The sequence below is a fragment of the Apium graveolens genome, chromosome 4 (genome assembly GCF_009905375.1).
Source record: "Apium graveolens cultivar Ventura chromosome 4, ASM990537v1, whole genome shotgun sequence".
In the NCBI taxonomy this organism is placed as follows: domain Eukaryota; kingdom Viridiplantae; phylum Streptophyta; class Magnoliopsida; order Apiales; family Apiaceae; genus Apium; species Apium graveolens.
In genome coordinates, this window is record NC_133650.1 from 74403401 (window position 1) to 74418462 (window position 15062).

The 15062-nt window shown below is 35.0% G+C and overlaps 1 non-coding gene across 1 annotated transcript; it reads left to right on the forward strand.

Annotated features, from left to right (window-relative positions):
- Positions 1 to 5262: 5262 nt before the first annotated feature.
- On the forward strand, positions 5263 to 5367 carry LOC141722028 (small nucleolar RNA R71). Its single transcript, XR_012575064.1, has one exon. It is a non-coding gene; the product is annotated as a small nucleolar RNA R71 (small nucleolar RNA).
- The last annotated feature ends 9695 nt before the right edge of the window (positions 5368 to 15062 follow it).

A 15062-nucleotide genomic window follows, 5' to 3' on the forward strand; every position in this document is an offset into this window, starting at 1 on the left:
TCTAAACTTAAATAGTTCCTGGTCATAGGATTACTAACTGGTAATTAATAATCCGCAAAGATCGGTACATACTATGCTTGCTTCATTATGAAGGATGTCTGTTCTCATAGACATTTGTGTGGTGACACTATAGCTAGTATGTAGGTGCTTATTATAGAATAAGTTCACTGAACATGACTCGCACAGCTGAACAACTGATGGAGTTCACTCACGTGTCAGCAGTTGTTCACATAGTGATAGTTGTACAAGTATCCTTAGACTTGAGGTCATCATAGTCATCTTGTGTACACTGGACTATGCTTTGGTTTAATTCTTAGTCTTCAGGGACAATTATTAGGGCTCTTCTGGGTATAGGAATTTGTACACGAAGATAGTGTATGATCAATAAAGGATCTACCCCTTCCAGTGAAGGAAGCCAATGTTCAAGGCTGATCCACTTATGCTAGTTCAGGAATCTCTGGCCAGAGTGAATGAAATTAGAAAGGAGTTTCTAATTTGCATAGAACTACGCATAGTAAATGGTAAGCAAGTGATTGAATTAGATAGGCTTGACACGAGATCCATGCCTTGTATTTAATCAGAACATTGTAGGGTAGAAGGAGTTTATTGTACGGTAACTATTCACTGAATAGGTTCTTGGTATTCTAAGCAGTGAATTCATATTATCCGGATAGTCGCGATATGCTGAGAAGTATCCCTCATGATGTAGAATAAATGTGATTAATTAATTAATCATATTTATTAAATTAGAGAACTTATATAAATAATGATAAATTAGTTTTATTATTATTTATTTCTACTACCGGCTTAATATTGAACCTACAGGGTCACACCATAAAAAGAGAATGATTTAATGGTGGAGGAATTAATTAATAATGGCTAATGATTATTTATTTATAAAATAAATAATTAATTGGCAAATTTAATAATTGATTAAATGAGATTTAATTGATTATAAATTAATTAAGAAAAGTTCTTAATATTATTAATTAAAGGATTTTATTTTTGGAAATTAAATCAAGAGAGAGAATTATTTCTAAAGTGTTTAGAAAAAGGATTAATGATTAAAAGGTGTTTTAATTATTAATGAGAATAATAAATGGGATAATAATAATAATATTTATGGGAAAATTTCAGCTGAAAATTTTGCCTATAAATACACTATTATAGACCCTATTTTATTCTAACCCACATCGAACCCGAAAACCCAAAAAGTTTGAAAAACCCAATTCTCTCCACCTCCTTCCTCCTCCTTAACATCGTTTTCTTGGTGGATACCGGTGGAGTGCTTCATACTTGAGGAGCAACTGCTAAGGATCTCTGATCGTTGTCTCCGAATTATTTTAAAAGGTTAGATTCGATCCCTCGAATTTTTATTCATGATCTGTATGCTTTTATTTGGATTTTGTATGTGTAAAAGTGTTTTTCCATGCCCCCGCTGCGTTTAAAATCCAACAAGAGGCATCTCATCCCTCTTGGACATATTACCAACACGCTGGCATCGATCACACTTCAAAATAAACTGATGCGCATCCTTAAATAATGTAGGCCAGAAGAATCCTTCTTGAAGGATACGAGCTGCTGTCTTTTCTCCACCATAGTGGCCTTGATAAACAGTCGAATGACAATATCACAAGATCCCCCCCCCCCCGTTTCGTTGTACGGAATACATCTCCTGATGATTTGGTCAGCTCCTTGCCTAAACAAAATTGGCTCATCCCACATGTACCACTTCACCTCATGAAGAAACTTCTCCCTTTGAGCAGAAGACAAGTCTAGGGGTATAATGTTGCTCACAACGTAGTTCACAATGTCTGCGAACCACGATTCTTCCTCTTGCACCCCAAACAGCCGCTCATCGGGAAAAGACTCATTAATCAATGTCTTATCCTGTGAAGTTGCACTTGGATCTTCTAAATGAGAGAGATGATCAGCGACTTGATTCTCAGTAACCTTTCTGTCCTTGATCTATAACTCAAATTCCTGAAGTAAAAGAACCCATCGAATCAGTCTAGGCTTCGAGTCCTTCTTCGAGACAAGATAGCGAATTGCAGCGTGATCAGTGAAAACTCTCACCTTCATCCCATGCAAATAAGATCAAAACTTCTCAAAACCATAGACAATGGCTCTTTCTCAGTAGTATTATAGTTCAGTTGAGCACCATTGAGGGTCTTACTAGCATAGTAGACCACGTGAAATATTTTGTTCTTCATATGCCCAAGAACTGCTCCAACTGCATAGTCACTTGCATCACACATCATTTCAAAAGGTTCATCCCAATTAGGTGCAGTTATGACAGGTGTCGTGATCAAGCTCTTCTTTAAGCTCTCAAAAGTGGCTAGACACTCGTCATCAAACTTGAACGGGACATCTTTCTCTAGAAGATTGCACAAGGGTTTAGAGATTTTAGAGATGTCCTTGATGAAACGCCTATAGAAACCCGCATGCCCAAGAAAGCTGCGGACTCCTTTAACATAAATTGGTGAAGGAAGGTTTTCAATGACCCCCACCTTAGCTTTGTCTACCACAAGACCTTTACTAGAAACCTTGTGTCCAAGAATGATGCCTTGTTGCACCATGAAGTGATATTTCTCCCAGTTGAGAACCAGATTAGTTTCAACACACCTTTTAAGAACGGCACCAAGATATTGCAAGCACTCGTCAAAAGAATCACTGAATAAAGAGAAATCATCCATAAACACCTCCACATTTTGATCAATCATGTCATAGAAGATAGCCATCATGCATCTCTGAAATATGGTAGGTGCTCCACACAAACCAAAAGAAACCCTTCTGAAGGCGAAAGTCCCAAACGGACATGTGAAAACAGTATTTTCCTGATCTTCCGGAGCAATGCAAATCTTATTATAACCCTAATAGCCATTCAGAAGATAATAGTACCCATGCCCAGCCAATCTATCAAGCATCTGATTAATAAAAGGAAGAGGGAAGTGATCCTTCCTTGTGGCTTTGTTCGGCTTCCTGTAATCCATGCAAACTCGCCACCCCCATGACTGTTCGAGTAGGAATGAGCTCATTCTTCTCATTAGCAACGACGGTGATGCCTCTTTTCTTCGGTACATACTAAACTAGACTCGCCCAAGAACTGTTAGAAATGGGATAGATCATCCCTGTATCTAGCCACTTGAGAATTTCCTTCTTTACAACTTCTTTCATGATCGGATTCAGCCTCCTTTGTTGCTCAACTGTAGGCTTGCTACCTTCCTCTAGCAGAATTTTATACATATAATAAGAAGGGTTTATTCCCTTGATATCTACTATAGTCCATCTAATTGTCGATTTGAACTCTCTCAGAATTCTAAAAATCTTTTCATCATCACTACCTGAAAGGTCAGATGCAATAATAACAGGCAAAGTAGATGCATCACCTAAAAAAGCATACCTTAAGTGTTCAGGTAATGGTCTAAACTCAAGTGTAGGAGCTTCCTCAATAGATGGCTTGAGGCACTTTGGAGATTTGTTTAACTCCTCCAATCCAAGAGATTCAAAAGGCATATCCATCCTTCGCTTCCAAGGAGAAGCATTCAAATATTACAGTTGCTCATCACCTTCGTCATCTTCACTATCTGAATTCCCCAACAAGGCTTTTTCTAAGGCATCAGACCTTAGCATTTGATCAAGTTCTGAAGTAACCACAGAATCGACCAATTCCACTTTTAAGCACTCCTGATTACCAGTAGGGAATTTCATAGCATTGAAAACATTGAACATCACATCCTGATCCAGTACTCGCATAGTGAGTTCACCCTTCTGCACATCTATCAAGGTTTGGCCAGTAGCCAAGAATGGTCTTCCCAAAATTATGGGAATCTTCTTATCCTCCTCGAAATCAAGAATTACAAAATCAGCAGAAAAGATGAGTTTGTCCACCTTGACCAAGACATCCCCCACAATGCCTCGTAGATATGTAATAGAACGATCGGCCAACTGTAAGAACATATAAGTAGGCTTTGGATCAGGTAGGTCCAACTTCTTGAAGACAGACAAAGGCATCAGATTGATGCTAGCTCCCAAATCACATAAACACTTATCGAATGACAAGTTTCCAATAGTGCAAGGAATAGTGAAGCTTCCAAGATCTTTAAACTTCGAAGGCAACTTCTGTTGTAACACAGCACTACATTCCTCCGTGAGAGCTACAGTCTCTAAGTCATCAAGCTTCACTTTCCGAGAGAGAATACCTTTCATAAACTTCGCATAGCTAGGCATTTGTTCAAGAGCTTCAGCGAAAGGTATAGTGATATGAAGTTTCTTGAAAAATTCTAAGAACTTAGTAAATTACTTATCCAGCTTTTGCTTCTGCAGCCTCTTAGGAAAAGGAGGTGCAGTATAGACATGTATTTCCCCTGTATTACCCTTAGGAGGAGTGTTGACAACAGCTGTCTTCTTTGGTTCCACTTCTACTTCCTTCTGCACTTCTTCTTCAGCCACAACTTCAACCTCTGGAACTGGAGATTTTTCAGGATTTGTGACCTTCCCAGACCTCAATGTGATTGCCTTAACCTGCTCTTTAGCTTCCCTTTTTCCTGGTACTTCAGTGTCACTAGGGACTGTACCAGGTTGTCGATTCAGCAAGGCATTAACAATCTGCCCAATTTGATTCTCCAAGGTCTTGATAGAAACCGCTCGGCTCTTGCACATGAGCCTCAACTCCTCCAATTCAGATTTTTCATTAGATTGTGGTAGCTGCTGAAGTTGGAGTTGTTGTCTTGGTTCATATTGCGGTTGTTGAAAACCAGGAGGGTTGTATTGCTTTGCTGCATATGGCTGATAAGGTTGTTGCACCGCATTTTGAGTATTGCTCCAGCTGAAGTTAGGATGATTGCAGTTTTTAGGATGATAAGTGGCTGGAGCTGGTTGCTGCGATCTATGAAAATTGCCGACGAACTGAGTTGATTCACTAGAAATAGCACACTGCTCCGTCTCATGCACACCAGCACAAATCTCACAAACACTAGTGATCTGATTAACTCCAAAATTAGCCAAAGAATCCACCTTCATCATCAAAGCCTGAAGCTGAGCAGCTATAGCAGTAGATGTGTCCACTTCCAGAATTCCTGCTACTTTGCCTTGAGGCATTCTCTGAGTTGGGTTCTGGTATTCATTAGCAGCCATCAGTTCAATCAATTCATAAGCTTCATCATAGCTTTTGGCCCATAAGGCTCCTCTTGATGCTGCATCATGGGTCTAGAAGTAGCACCCAACCCATTGTAAAAGTAGTTAATGATAATCCAGTCAGGCATCCAATGATAAGGACACTTTATAAGCATCTCTTTGTAGCGATCCCAAACCTCACACAAAGATTCTCCCGTTTGCTGCACAAATTGAGTAAGAGCATTTCTGATTGCAGTTGTCTTCGCCATAGGGAAGAATTTAGTGAGAAACTTTTGAGCAAGATCCTCTCAAGTAGTAATAGAGCCTGGTGGTAGAGAATGTAACCAACACTTAGCCTTATCCCTTAGAGAGAATGGGAAAAGCCTCAGCTTAATAGTATCTTCAGTAACTCCATTGAACTTGAAAGTTTCGCAGATCTCGATGAAATCCCTGATGTACATGTTGGGATCTTCTATAGGAGAAACCCCAAACTGAACTGAGTTTTGTATCATCTAAATCGTGCTCAACTTGATTTCAAAGGTGTTAGCCGTGATGGCTGGCCTGATAATGCTAGACTGATTATCATTGATTTTTGGCTTAGAATAGTCCATTAAAGCCTTAGGATTCGCTACTTGATCTCCAATTATGACTAAAGTTTCTTCTTCAGCTTTCTCCTCAACAAATACTTTTTCAACCTTCTCTTCAACAAGAACTTCTTCAACTACTTCCTCCGCTTTATCCAGTGTTCTCTTGTGAGACCGAGAACGCGTATGTATACACGCTCACTAGAGCACCTGAAACACGACAAGGAAACAAGTAAGTAACAATGTCCAAGTCAATAAACTTTAACGACCACTAATGACAAATACATAAACTAAAAATTAACACCGAGTCCCCGACAGCGGCGCCAAAAACTTGTTAGGACGAAACACGCGCTAATATTCACGCAAGTATACGCGATCACAAGTAATGTAGAATTAATTCTAGTTCGTTCCCACAGAGACTGGTTTAGGTTAATTTCAATCAATGCACTTATGCAACAATGGTATGGTTATTATTCAATGCTAAGATGAATAACAAATTGGTTTTATTTATAACTAAGATTATTAACTAACATGCAATTAACTAAGAGAGTAAAAGGTTGATTTTCTTATATAACACGGACATGGGATTCTAACTTCATTACTACTTCATTCAATAGCCTTTTTGTTCTTAACCTTAGTATGCAATGGTGATGACACTAATCAGATAACACGAAACTAGTAAACGCCAACTTTCATTGTACAAATACCCTACTACCAGTCATCCACAAAATGAGATAGAAGCTGAATAGACACAAATTATATTGAGACCCTATATGTCTATATAATTTGACAACATAACGGTTTAATGTGCAAATTATCTATCGTGATTACATAGGGAAAGTAAGATGGTTAAAATTACCTACGAATCATGCATATCAAATACAAAAAACCTATGCTAGCATGGCAAGTTCTAAACCTCTAAATTCAATGTCGCTTCATTAGAGATTAACACGCTATCTTATAAGTTTGTGACGCTCATAAGACGAATAAGCACAACCAACACTAGGACATCATACAATCACCACACACTAAGGTATCAAACCATATTAACTACTGAAATCCATAAGTAAATTCGCTAGAACCCCACGATAACGATTAGCCCATAACTGAACTCATTATCACCGTGGGTTCCAATAAAAGCATGGTATTATAAACTAGGTCTTTATAAAACGAATAATAAACAAAGTATGAAATCGAGAGTATAGGTTCAAAAAAACAAGAAATGAGCATCCAAGATTACAACTTAGAACAAAGAATCACAAGAACAAACTAGATCTTCTTCGCCTTCGTTGAATTGTGCTATAGATCTTCTCGTTGTCTTCTCCTTAAGCCCCATTATTAAAAAAGGTCTTTAGGTTGTCATTATATAGCAGCCCAATTAATCCAAAAGCCCAGAAAAATAGTCTTCTAATTGAAACAGGAATCTGGAATCCCGACCTGGCGCGGCTGCGCGCTTCACCAGCGCGGACGCGCTGACATTCTGCTTCTCTGGCGCGGTCGCGCGCTAGCACAGCGCGGGCTCTCCGTCCTTCTGGAAAAATTGAAATTGCTTTCTTTATTTGCTGGTTCTTGATGGATTTCCACGAGCAATCTTCATGACACCTTCCTAACACCATTTTAGCATCAAAGCAATATAAATCACCTTGATCCCGTATATGTGCCTGAAATGCAAAACACTACAAAAACATATCAAAAGCACAAATAACTTGAGTACAAAACATCAATCCAAGCCTTTATAGAGCATTCTAAGGGGACATAAATGCCACTTAACAGCTCTTTTTTTCTTTTATCAGAGACTCTAGGTTTAGCTTTCTTCTCATCAGAATTCTCAGAGGTAGAACCAACTTCATAGACAGACTCCACTTTATTTTCATCAGTTCTAACAAACTTAACATGAGTAGTGTTATTAATAGCCTTATTGATATTCCAATCAGTAAATTTATTATAACCTGGACATTCTTTCCAATTTTCATCACTAATGAAACTATAAACTTTCTTTCCTGAAGTCATCCATGTTTTAAACACCTCTCTTTCATTCTCAAGAACTTTCTCTAGTCTGGCATACTTGATGTTTATCTGAGTTTCATTATGTTGGGCCTTCTTACATGCTTATTCATTCTCATGCATATATATTAACTCAGCTTCTAAAAAGTCATTTCTTTCTCTAAGCTTCTTATTATCAGCAGTTAAAGTGTCACATATAATAGTCTTATTTTTAAACGTAACATGAAAAGAGTATAAGAAAGTTTTCAGTTCAGATATGTTATCTGTTTCAACAGGGAATATAACAGAAGGTACCTTATCAGTTCCTGAAGCATCCTCTCCATGAGGTGCCATGAGTGCATAGCATTCATCATCATTGTCAGTTCCTGATGAGTCCATCCAGTCTTTGTTGGAGTTTGTTGTGACCAAAGCCTTTCCATTTGACTTGGGCCACTCAGAAGCCAGATGTCCCATTTTATTGCATTTGTAACAAGTCACCTTGGTCTTGTCAAACTTCCTTCCTTTTGTGTACTGTTCATCATTTTTTCTAAACTTGCCTTTGCCATCACTAGAGAATATTCTGTTGGAACCACCTCTTCTTTGTGGTTTTGCAAACCTCATCCTTCTAAAGCCTTTAACCAGCATTGCTGCCATTTCAACAACTTGCAGATCATCCATATCAATCTCAGAATCCTCATCATTATCTATGTCAGGATCTGATGAATTATCAGTATCTGACTCTTCAACCATGTTCCTTCTTCTTAACCTCTCACGTATCTTTTCCTTGTCTTTATGAGTCTCAGCATTAAGAGCCACAACCTTCATCCTCTGAACTTTTCTATTCTTTCTTTGCTAAATCTCCAAGTCATGAGTTTTCAGCATCCTATACACTTCATCCAGAGTAAGTGAATCAAGATCATATTAATGCCTGATTTTTTAGACTTGAGTATCCCAATATTCTGGAAGAGCTCTCAAAAACTTGGTGTTTAAGTCTTCTCTTTCATATTCTTTTCCAACCAATGATAGATCATTCAACAGTGTCAGAAATCTATCATAGATATCTATAATTGACTCATCAGTCTTGGCATCAGATTGCTCATATTCTTGCACAAGAACAACTCTTCTATTCTTTTTAATTGCCATTGTACATTGACAATGTGTCTCCAAGGCATCTCATATCTCATTTGTTGTCTTGCATGCAAACACTCTGTTTGACATAACATTGTCCAAACTATTGTGCGGAATATTCCTGACTTTTGCATCCTTCAGCATTGAAGCCTTTTCCTGATATGACCACTTTGATCTTTCTTTCCTGACATAGTGTTCAGAAGCATCTGCGGTCATAACCACAGTTTTCATAGGATATGGAGGTCTTGTTTTGATGGTATCAACATATTTATCATCAATGGATTCTAGAAACATCAACATCTTTACTCTCCATGTAGAGTAATCACCTTTCTTTAAGATGGTAATTTTCAAGCTTTCATACTTACTTCCAAACATCTTGATATTTACAAATTAACAGTTAATTTGACCGCTCTGATACCACTTATTGCCTAGTAAAGTAATTATTTAAGGGGGGTTGGATATAATTACTAAACAAATCGATGTATTATGAAAGTAAAGTAAAAACAGATAAATCAAATAACAATTTATATTGATCTTTAATAAACTGTTACAAAACTTTCTCAAGAATAATATTCTTAAGAGCTTCTAGGTTGTGTGAATACTCGAGTTAAGCACTTACCACATTGTGATAACTTATTATGTGTTTATATAAGACACAGCTACAATCAGTTACCATCAATCACAAGATATGTTATAGTATAATTTTATAACTTTCTATGCATATCAACTACGATCCTATAAATCAGCACCTTCTGATTTATCTCACAATTCTGACTTGTCATCCAGGTCATTCTCAATGGATAACCTGATCAACGGATATATACTTTAGCTTCAACGGATATACATATGTAGATATCAACGGATGACTAAATAGGTTGTCAACGGATGATAATGAAGCTTTCAATGGATAATCATATTCTAACAGTTGATCATATCCCGATTCCTCTGTCAGATCATGATCCCTTGATAAATCCCGATTCCTTGATATATCTCGATTCCTGACATAGACAGTTCCTAACATATTTGGAAGACCCAAGCCACCTCTTCTTCCAGCCATTCTAGCTTGTGAATTACCTCTATAGAATTTGTTAATGGTCTCAGAAGAATCTCTCTTTGGTGCTGGTGTCTTACTTCCCCACAGTAACTTTTTCTTCTCTTCAAAGGTCAATTATGGATTATCATCTTTTAAGCCATCTTCATCAGAGTTTGAGTGCCGTTCAGGAATAGTATAATCAGCTTTTATGCCTTGAGCAGTACTATCATCAATATAAGTAGTATCAGAGGTCGTGACTGGTTGGATTTCTGTTTCCTTAACTTAAGCAATGACATAGGTTAATCTTGTAACTTCATCAGCTTTTACTAGAATGTCTTCGATATGAGCTTTGTCAGGGGTTCAGATGTCACAATCGGAGGTTGAGTCTTCCAGTGCAAGATTTGATGTTTTACCAACTTTTTCCTTCCCCTTATACCTCTTTTCAGCATTTAAAATAGCTTGAGACCTTAGAACATGTCTTTCAGCATTTGCAGTTTGGTTGACTTCTTTCAAATAACGGGTCCCGTTCTACCTGACGGCCCGATAATCATAGCTTAAGCCCTTAGTAGACTCATCAAACTGGAACGTGACTTTGCCCGTTCCTTATTACTGTTTCACAGAAAATTCACATAAACCACAAAATTATATAACTTAATATTTTATACCCTCATAAATCCACATAGTCCACAATTATTTCTCAAAACTATATTATATTCATATAAATATATCGTGAAAATCTCAGTCGTTACAAAAGTGGTATTGCTTCGGTAAATTATAACATGCGTTGCTTTTGGAAAATTCATGGAACTACACAAGGAACTACTCATTGTCTTACCATTTCATATGGAAAAAGAAAGATAGCGAAAATTATACAAGAGTAGAGGGATAATAGAGCTCTGATCCAAAGCTTTTTAGAAATATGCATGTAGGTATTGTACAGTCATGGCAGGTGTTGCCCAGTACTTTTCATTTGCTTTCAGGCAGGGGATTAAAGCTTGGTTCCTTATCACAATTTTATTGTAGCATCTCTATAAAATGAACTTAAGAAAAAATAATTTGTTTCTTTCAATTATGCATAAGGAATCATGTTGCCTTATTTGAGTAGATAATTGTGGTATAACTTAAATTGAATTAACTTCTTCTTTTTTTGCCAAGAAATTTGAATTAACTTCTGAATAAACATATATACCTATGTTTTTTAATAACATATACACTTTTCATTTCTTAATTCCTTCCTTATTATTAACTTAAATTATACCAAAAACCAAAAATTCAATAGATAAACTAGCTCTATAACATGTGCGAGGCACGGGCATACTCTAATCTTGACTATTATAAAAAATTTGTATATAAGCTTGTGAAATTGAATATATTTTTGATAAATGGAATATATGTCATGTTATGAGTGGTTATTTGCGCATGCGTACAATGACTTTCGTTGTGAGTATGAATTTATTCGGTTTGTGTACTTTATAACCCATGCGATATTTTATAACCATGTGAGGCATAAATATTTTTTAAACTCGCGTATTTTAATAACTTATGTACATGTTACATCAATGAAATATATGTAAATTTGTATTAGATAGACGTTCTTCCAATTTTGTATCAGACAACTATAGATGGTGTTTGTAAAAAAAGTTCTTGAAAGTATTTTAAATTTTTGAATTCTACGATTGCCATCATTGAGCATGGATATTCATTATTTGACAATATCATGTTAATCGATTAAGAAAAAAATGAGTTTATTTTTACTAGTTACCTTCATTTCTTATGTTCGGTGTGCAATATCCATGATAGCGGCTAAGATCATGTTGATCGATTAAGAAGATATTAAGTTTATTTATATTGGCTTAATGCCTGAGGTTGGATACTCACGATATTGGATGTCTTAGCTAATTAAAATTTTATTAAAATTTTTAAGAAGTGGGTTCGTTTATTTCGAAACAAATGGTATATACATGCATCAAAGTATAAAATACAAATACTGTTTAAACACTACTTTAAAATTATATTTTAAAGGCATAATGACCGTACTTTAGATATAAATACATTTTTATTCTTTTTAACATATATGTATGTGCGTGCGTATATATATATATAATGTATTTGAATGTTAAATATGTGTAAATGAGTTTATACCATAGTTAATTTGACATAAGTATGTCTTGTGAATTTACTAATAATCTAAGTTATTAATATATTAATAATCGATAATAAAGTAATAATATATATAAAATTATTACTCCCTCCATCCCAAAATACAAGTCCCTTTGACTTTTTACGCGTATTTTAAGGTGGATAAAAGTCATAGCTCCGCATACTTTTTTCTAAAATTTCTTTTCTTGAATTAAAATTGAGCTTTTAGCACTTTGCACCCCTTACGTTTGGGTTTTTTTCGTTTTGGTCTCATACTTTAATCTATTACACTTTGCACCTAATTGTTTAAAAGTTGTTACAGTTCGCACCTTTTTAACGGAGTTCCGTTAAAAAAGTTGAAAACTCGTTAAAAAATAAGTTTTTTCACTCGAGGGGTGCAAAGTTTCAAAATTCTTTTAAAACACCAATTTAATTATATAAAATTGTTTCAATTTTTAAAAAAATGTGAAAGGTAAAATATTTCGGGTAAAAAAGATAATTAATTATTATTAAATATCATGCTATTACTTATTATTTTTTAAATAGAATGACCAAAAATCACGTGATATTAAATAAAAAAATATTTATTAGACCTAGTTTGCTCAATTAAATTAAACTTGATTAATCAAGCGTGAGCATACTGGCCTCAATGCAACCAACTTGCTTACTCACAAGACCATCACAGACTCAAATAAATTCCTAAATCTAAATAAACATCTAAAATCTATTCGATTCAGGACTGAGCTATTACAAACTCCCTACATAAACTTATAACGTTTTTTTTAGGCTGAATAGAGAGCCCATAAGTTCGGATCATTTTGTTTTAGTCACTATCGATAATATCAGCTAACTTTGTATCCCCACCTTTGAATCTCTGCCTATGGTAACATGGAGAATAAAGCTTTTAAAAGTCGCCTTTAATACCGTATGTAACAACCCAATCAAATCCCGAATCTTTTTCAAAATTCAGATAAAGTCTCATTTTCGAGTCCAAAATAAGTCGAAGACTATTGGTCTAGCATCCAACCTGAGTAATTCACAAGCCCACAATATCCCCGGTTAAGGGCCATGAGCCCAATATTAATTATTAAATTTTTAAGTATTAATCCATCCAAATATACAACTGATAATATATAAGTCATATCCAAGCTACATCCATTAAAGAGTGGCCTTCAAGTAACTTAAACTCATAAGATATAAGATTGTTACATTGTAAGGTTATAAAGCCCAATTAAAGATCGAGAATTGCTTACAAAATCTCCCAATTATAATATAAAACCTAGACTCTCAAAGTCTATATCAATAACATGACATGACCCTTCGTTGTGAAACCCTCAAATTCGGGTACTGATTTAGGGCTCACGACACATATATTAAACAATATAATTAATATAATAATTAACCCATAGACTCGTTCGAGTAACTCCCTTAAATAGTTAAGGGGTCTTTTCGGTTTGATTAATATTCCGAGAAAAAACTTTATTTCTTAAAAGGATTTAATCCTTTACCTCTCAATGACATATTGGAGGAAAAATCGAAATTATCGTGATTTTTATCCAAGGATCACTTAAGGTATGAAACAAGACTACAACTACCAACCAGAAATTTAAAATTACATAACCAACTTTATTATTATAACAAATTTGCATCAATCATATTTCATATTCGTACATTCTTTCATTTATATTCTATTTATAACTACTATTCGCAATTACCAATCAATCGATAATTCAATTAATAAATCCATTTCACACATGCTTAATCAATTAATCATTTAAACATATAAAACCCTTTTTTCATCACATATATTCTACATACCCCACTTAAGCTCTTTTCTTAATCATAATATCAATTTCACTTTTCGTTTATTCGGTCTTTACGGGTCATGTCCTATTTGACGGCTCGACTGACGCTTCAACTCAATTATTAACCATATTTCATATCTTCAATTTTATATTGACTCGTCAAACTGGAAGAATATATTTTTAAATATTTATTCGCTAATTCACATATTTTACATATAATCCACATAATTTATATTTTATAATTCACGAAAATCTCAGTCGTTCATTCGTTCTCATAACTATATTTTTGACTCTCTATACACTAGAGATACGTCTGCATCTTATGAAGGCAGAGTTAAAATTCGAAACTCTCAAAACCTATGCGTTATTACGCAATAATTTTTTTTATCCACAATAGAAGCAATTTTCGTTATCTCAATAATGTAAGGATGATAACTCAACAATAGCACGAGAGTTGCAACTATTGTTATAATCCACGAAAATATGTTTAAGAAAAAATATTTATTAATTATTTTTTTTTAACAAGAGTCAGTCAGAGGCGGACAATGAAAATATTTTTTTATTAATTATTTATTTTATCCGAAGTTTGTTACCTTTTAAATTTTTTAAAAATTTAAGTTCATTTATATAAAAAAATTCAGACTTTGCATTTTGCACCCCTTTAGGGGTGCAAAGTGAAAAAACTTGATTTTTAACGGTTTTCCAACCCTTTTAACGGAACTTCGTTAAAAGGGTACAAACTGCAACGACTTTTAAATCCGTTTAAAGGGTGCAAACTGCAACGACTTTTGAACTATTATGTGCAAATTGTAATAAATTAAAGTATGAGATCAAAATGAAAAAAATAATAAAGCGTAAGGGGTGTAAAGTGCTAAAAGCTCATTAAGATTTAATATGTATACTTTTATTCAGGAAAAAAATTAAAAAATAATTTGTGAAGTTATCATTTTTATTCACCTAAAAATATGCGTAAAAATCAAATCGACTTGTATTTTGGGAGAAAGTAATAATCAATGAGATTTAATTAATACACGAGTTTTTTCAACATTTTTCATTTTACTTTTTCATCCATTGAATCCCTACATTCCATCGGTACCCGAGACCATTGGGCGAGGTCAACTATGGTCCCACTGAAATAGAGTCTCACTGGGCAGGCCCCACTCACCATCAGCCTAAACTAACTAAATATTACTCATCCGTTCAAATGATTATGATACGTTTACAATTTGCACGTATTTCGATATTTTTATAAAATATAGTTTCGTAATATTTTTT